Source organism: Cavia porcellus, unplaced genomic scaffold (assembly GCF_034190915.1).
Source record: "Cavia porcellus strain 051 isolate PalLab524CR breed Dunkin Hartley unplaced genomic scaffold, mCavPor4.1 scaffold_14, whole genome shotgun sequence".
NCBI lineage: Eukaryota > Metazoa > Chordata > Mammalia > Rodentia > Caviidae > Cavia > Cavia porcellus.
In genome coordinates, this window is record NW_026947497.1 from 1,698,390 (window position 1) to 1,704,559 (window position 6,170).

General features: G+C 45.4%; 1 pseudogene; it reads right to left on the minus strand.

Annotated features, from left to right (window-relative positions):
* Positions 1-2,491: 2,491 nt before the first annotated feature.
* On the minus strand, positions 2,492-6,170 carry LOC100728136 (epidermal growth factor receptor substrate 15-like; annotated as a pseudogene).

Genomic DNA, 6,170 nt, shown 5'->3' on the forward strand with positions numbered 1-6,170 from the left:
TCTCAGAGCCAGCACCAATGCGTGTTCTGTTCTTTACCGTCCACGATTGCTTCTCATATCTCCTGTGGTCACCTCTGGTCATCTCAGTGACCCAGACACCCGTTGGAATGTGCTGAGCTCCTGGTCAGTCGCTGTGTCCTTGGCTGTGAGCACTGTATTAGTTTCTTTGTACTTTGTGGTTCCTACAGTGGTGGTGCTTAACCTAAGGAAAGAGCCACTGTGTTCTGCTGTCTACCAAAATGTCTGTTAGGATGGAGCACTTGGGGACCAGGGGGTGACTGTCAGACACCTTGTGAGCCCCTTGGACACTGAGCCGGACCTGGACAGGAGTTCCTGTGCAGGCAGAGTATAACCTCCCTGATGTTCTCTCTGCTTCCCCACGCTTTCCTGCCGTCGTGTTTCTGGACATCCTTCAGAAGTTTCCAAGCTCGCCACAGCCTCCTGCCTTCCCAGCCTATGAGCAGCAAGTGCAGAGCTCAGAACTGGTGCCTCAGCTACACCCGGTGTGCAGACAGGTCCCTGATGATCTGCTGTTCTTTTTTGAAAATTTATTTTGAATTTATTTATAGGCTATGTAGTAGCTTAGTCTGTTAATATTGAACAATACTACCTTGTGACCCTAGAGAACTTTAATTAGTTTTAAGGTACATTTTTCTTTATCCTGGTATTTAGTAAACCATCAAAGTCAGTGCACACGTTTAAAAATAAGAGTACCATTTACAGACTACTTCACAGTCTATTTCTAGCTCAGCTTTCTGATAGGCCTGGGCTTGTTTGCTTTTGGGACTTTAACACATGAAAAATTTTGATATTTCAGGGCTCTTTTCTTTCCCAATTAAAATAATTTTTATTAGTTTGTCGATTTTATAGGTGAGAAACATGGAGAGTAAATTATCTAATTTAAACCACAAAGATATACAAAAACAAATATGATGTAATTCATGTCACTTTTTATTCAGTGAGTTTTATATTAGAAGTAGCTGAGCCTTCATTAAACAAGAAACCAAAAAAAAAAAAAAAAAAAGAAAGAAAAACTAAAGTGCCTTCCAGTTCTAGCTTGCTAAAGTTTCTTCTGCAAAGGTACAAGCATAAACCTATCCTACACTAAAGAGGACAGTGCCCAAACAGAGGCAGAATGGCTGCATCTAAGATTCTTGCTCACCTTATGCTGATGAGTACATTTTAAGTGATAAACACTTTCTGCTGGCACTTAAAATGAATGTTTGCTTACAAACATTATTTGTAAGAAATTGATTTTGTTAATTAGCAAACATGGAGAAGAATCTATTGGTATAAAATTCTTCAAATTCAGATAAAATTGTTTTGAAAAATGTATTTCACGTATGAAGGTTTAATGTTTTTATTTAGGAAAAATTTGGCTGTTAAGTTAAAATGGTTTAACCCAAAGCATCCCTTTTTTAGTAGTGGAGTCGATCTATGCAGAATGTTTTCCTTTGTCTCTAAAAAACAAATGAAATAGTATTTTTACTGTAAGGACATTTAAAATGCACTTTAAGCTAGCAGTTTGTACCAACCAAACATAGGTTCTTTCTTTTCCCTCCTTAAACCATTTGAAGCAGGGGAGAATACTGTGAACTGGAAGGTCCCCACCAGCTCCCATCGGAGTAGCTACTGGTCAGGGCGAACACAGAAGCTCGGGTGCTATGGCTGTATAGTGAAGTAGCAGAGACACACAGAAGCTCATGGCAAATGCACATAAGGCAGGGGCCTAGGAGAAGCTGTCTCATCTGATTTACTGCTTTTCCAGGAAAGAATAAAATTAGACAACTTTGAAAGGGTAAAAAAACCTAGATTTCTGTCACACTTAAAGAATCCTAAACCCTTTGTATTTCCATGCTCATAGGTAGTTTTGATATACATGGTAAATAGCTTCAATATTCAGGAAGATGGATATGGTACTGTTGACAAAGGACAAGAGAATTCTTCATGCATCTGCTAGCTCAGATTTTCTAAGTGCAATAGCCAGCTCTAAGTCTTCCTCTTCTTACTGGTTCAGTCAGGCAAGCCTTTGCTCTTCCACTCTCTCTATAGGCCCATTCAATCATATCACCCTCAGAGGGATAAGCACTGAGGTCAGCAAAATTGCTTGGGTCAGTATCTTTACTGGCAGGAGGAGGAGGAGAAGGGAATTGTCTTAGTTACTCTTCTCACTTGTTGAGGCAAAACACCTGATGCCCAAAGTTAGAGAAGAGAAAGTTTATTTCTTACAGGTTGGAGGTTTCAGTCCACACTCAGCTGGCTCCAAGGCAAAATGACATAGCTGAGGGGGAGCAGTTCATGGCAGCCAAAAATAGCAAGTGCATACAGCAAAAAAGAAAGTCAGGCTTCCTCCTGCCATTGCATTGTATGCTGGCTTCACCCCTGGGTGGGTGCAGCACTGTCTTAGTTCTTTCTAACTAGTCGCTGAGACAAAATACCTGATGCCCAAAGTTGGGAAAGGAAAGGTTTATTTCTTACAGTTTTTGGAGGTTTCAGTCCATACTCAGTTGGCTCCAAGGCAGGGTGGCATGAGGGACCTCAATTCATGGTGGCTGCAAACAGCAAGGTGGAAACCACCAAGAGAGAGAGAGACACACCTTCTTCCTGCCATTACATTATATGCTGGCTCCATCCCTATGTGGGTGTAGCACTGACACCATCAATCCAAATGCTAGACAATGACCCAATCACAGATGCATAATGCAAAGGCATGAGGCCTGGGGGCCACTAACATAAACCATGACAAGGACTCACATCAATTCAAGTGCCAGACAACAAACCAATTACAAATGCCAGACTCAGCCACATCCATGATTGCATGAAACTTGGGGGCAGTGTGGGGGAGCATCTAACATAAACCATAACAGAATGGATCACAAAACATATCAGGATCTTTTTCTTTGAGGCTATCACTCCCTAGGAAAGGCTGAAATGGATCAGTCACTTTAAAGGGATCAGAAAATTTGTTTGAGTCTTTCCCCAGGTGGTGGTGGGCAGTGTCTTTTTGGAGTTCCAGTCTTTGGGGGCAGTTCTAGGGGTACATGTTCATTCTTGACTGATGTTTCCTCAAAAATATTTTAAGGGATGACCACACTGCAAACAGCTTGACAGAGCTGCACTAAAAGGATCATCATCACTGACCTTTGATAATGTGCTGAAATCAACAAATCCATCTTCAAATGATCAGTTCCTGAAAACAGAAGCAAAAGGCTCTGTTGCTGAATCACTTGCTGTGGTAACAACTGTTCTGCCAGGAGCAAAAGGATTATTGCGCTTCAGTGTTTCTACCAATGCATTATTGCTGTTGTTGGAGGCCCCTGAAGTGGCCACAGGGTCAGCAGAAGATTGCTTGAAGAAACAGTCAGATGCAAGGGACCTGAGCCTTTGAAAGGATCACCACCAAGTGGGTCTATGTTCCTAAAAGGATCATCCTTGTGAAAGGATCACTGCCAACAAAGGGATCAGAGTGGGAAAAATCCAAGTTTGTGTCTGCCACTGAATCTTCAGTGAACTTGATTCTACACTAAATGGATCTTTTTCCTCTTTCACGTCTGTCATTGTCAACGTCAGCACAATTTTTTCATGAGCAGCCACAGTGACCACTTCATTTTCATCAGTCACATCAGAAGGCGATACTTCAGGACTACTCCTGGCTGGAGGCTCCTGGTGTATGGGCTCAGAGGCTAGGCTGCTCCAGCCCTTAGCGGGTTCATTAAGGTTGGCTGCTTTGCTGCTGCTGGTGCTGAGGCTGCAGTAATCTGTAGTGCCATTTACAGGAACACCGTGTGGGATACTGCACCAATTTGATGGATTATTATGATTTTCCAGATCTTTTGTTTCCATCAGTCTCCTCTGCAGAGAACTGATTTCCTGCTGTGATCTTGAAGGTGCTGCTGAAGAGGCTTCTGCTGTGCCTTTCCTGACTCCACACTCTCCTCCAGGTCTGCGGTTTCTTGTGGTAGGTGGCTCAGGTCTTCCTGGCTTTGGCCAGTTCTTCCTCTTAAGTCGAGGGCTGTGATTCCTGTCTAGTTATTTCAGCTTTCAAAGATGAGCTCAACTGGGCCTTCTCAGCACATTTCTCTCTGACTTCTCTGAGTTGCTCCTCTAGCTGGGCTTTCTGCTCATCCAGTTCATAGAGGAGTTCCTGTACTTGCTGCGTCTGGGCCTGCAGCTTTTGCAGATTAACATTCTCCCTTTGAACTTCATCTTGAAGATCCTGAGCCTCAGCTGTTCTCTGTTTAACAGTAAATTTTTCCCCCTAAGGTCCTTTCCCACATTATTATTTTCCCTCTGCAGGTCAACTATTTCATTGTTAAGGGTATGTAGCTCCTTCACAGCAGAGAAATCTGCAACTGATCATTTGTAAAGTCCTCCTGTCAAATGGTGGAATTATCTCAGGAGTAAGCATGTGAGGAGGATCAATGCCTTTTATTAACTTTTGATTGACTAAATGAGAAGTCAAAGCAAACTGATCCTTTGAAAGCTTCCCACAGTCTTTTGTGTTACATAATGTCCAAATACAGGCTAGTAAGACAGAAAGTAAACCTATTTTCAGGAAGACTTCACAGACTTCCATTCCAGACACAAATGCATCCACATCTTCATCTGTTTTCAGGAAGATTTCATCGTACTTGGTTTTATCTACAGGGCATACAACCCCGGTTTTTCTTTTAGATGGTGGCACCAAACCTGGAGGCAAGGACCCTGGTGCAGGTTTTCTCCAGCGCACAGTGTACCAGAACACAGCAACTGCAAACTCATCTCCCAAGCACTCCCTCATGGTCAATATCACTCAACTCCCAAACTCTTCCAGGATTTCCATAGGTAACTTAGAATTGAGCAACGCTGGTTTCACTTGATCACCAGACAGAAATCCGTTCACTGGGCTTAGCTATCAAACATTGCATCACATTTGGCCTTATCCTCAGAGTTTACAGCCCATGGGAACTCAGCTGCACAAGTCCCACTGCTTAGCGAAGGGCCACTGGTGGAGGAACAGCGAAAACCCGGTGGAGGAACAGTCAGGTCAAGCTATGCAGTGAAACCTCCAGTCCACTCTGGGCACATGCCACAAGACGCAATATTCTTGTTTATTCAGGATGCTTTTGCTACCCGTGTTGTATCAGCTAAATCCCAAATCTTTCCAAGTATCAAGTCCGGGAGCTCTGATTTTTTCAGGTAAGCAGCACCATTTGAAGCCAGCACTCTTCCCGTGGCTCCTTATCAGTCTCTCTACACACTTTTCACATACCAGAGACCGCTTGCTTGATAACTGTCAGGGAGAACCGGGCTGCTGCGGCCACGATGTTTCCATCACGCACGGGAGGGGAAGGAAGGACGGGCAGGCGGGCAGGGGCCAGGGTGGGGAGGAGGCAGAGGGCAGGCTCCACAGGGCGGGCGGCGGCTGGACCTGGTGGCTGAACTCCTACAACTGTCCTCACGCCCGCCCCGCCCCCGCCCCCGCCCCCGCCCCCGCCCCCGACCCCGACCCCGCCCCGACCCGCATGGCCCCGCCCCTGGCCCCGCCCCTCCTGGCCCCGCCCTCCTGGCCCAACCCTTCATGGCCCCGCCCCTCCTGGTCCCCTATCCTCTGGCCCCGCCCACCCTGGCCCCTCCTGCCCCGCCCCCTCCCCGCCCCCACCTGCTGTTCTTAACAGGAATCTCATCCATCGTCAGACCCAGCCACAGACCCTGATGGCCTGGAACTGGTGTTGAGCAAGCCAGTGCCTACAGTGCCTACAGCCCTTTTTGAGGATAGACGGCATTTGGGAAATAAGATATCTATAAAACAAACTATAGTGATTCGTGATTTACACTTAGCACTGTTTTACAGATGGTTGTCTTCTGCCCTAAGGATGCTGTAATTCCTCAGGACCTGGGGAGTTCTGGGAAGTCAGTGGGAGATCTTGCTCCTGCTGATGCCGTTAAAAATTATTGGCTTTTCAAAAATTTGAAATAAGAATGGTACATTTGTGTTCAGACTGCATGACATGTAACAGAAGATAGCAGAGTGACCTGTTTATTATAGAGTTTGCTTCCTGGGAACTTTGATGGGCCAGTTCTTGACACTGTCTGATGGGAGACAGCTCTGTACCTTTGCGGCTCTGCAAGTTTTTATAAGAGAGGTGACCACCTTTGGAGACGGTCTCCCTCTGGAGCAAGGACGTCAT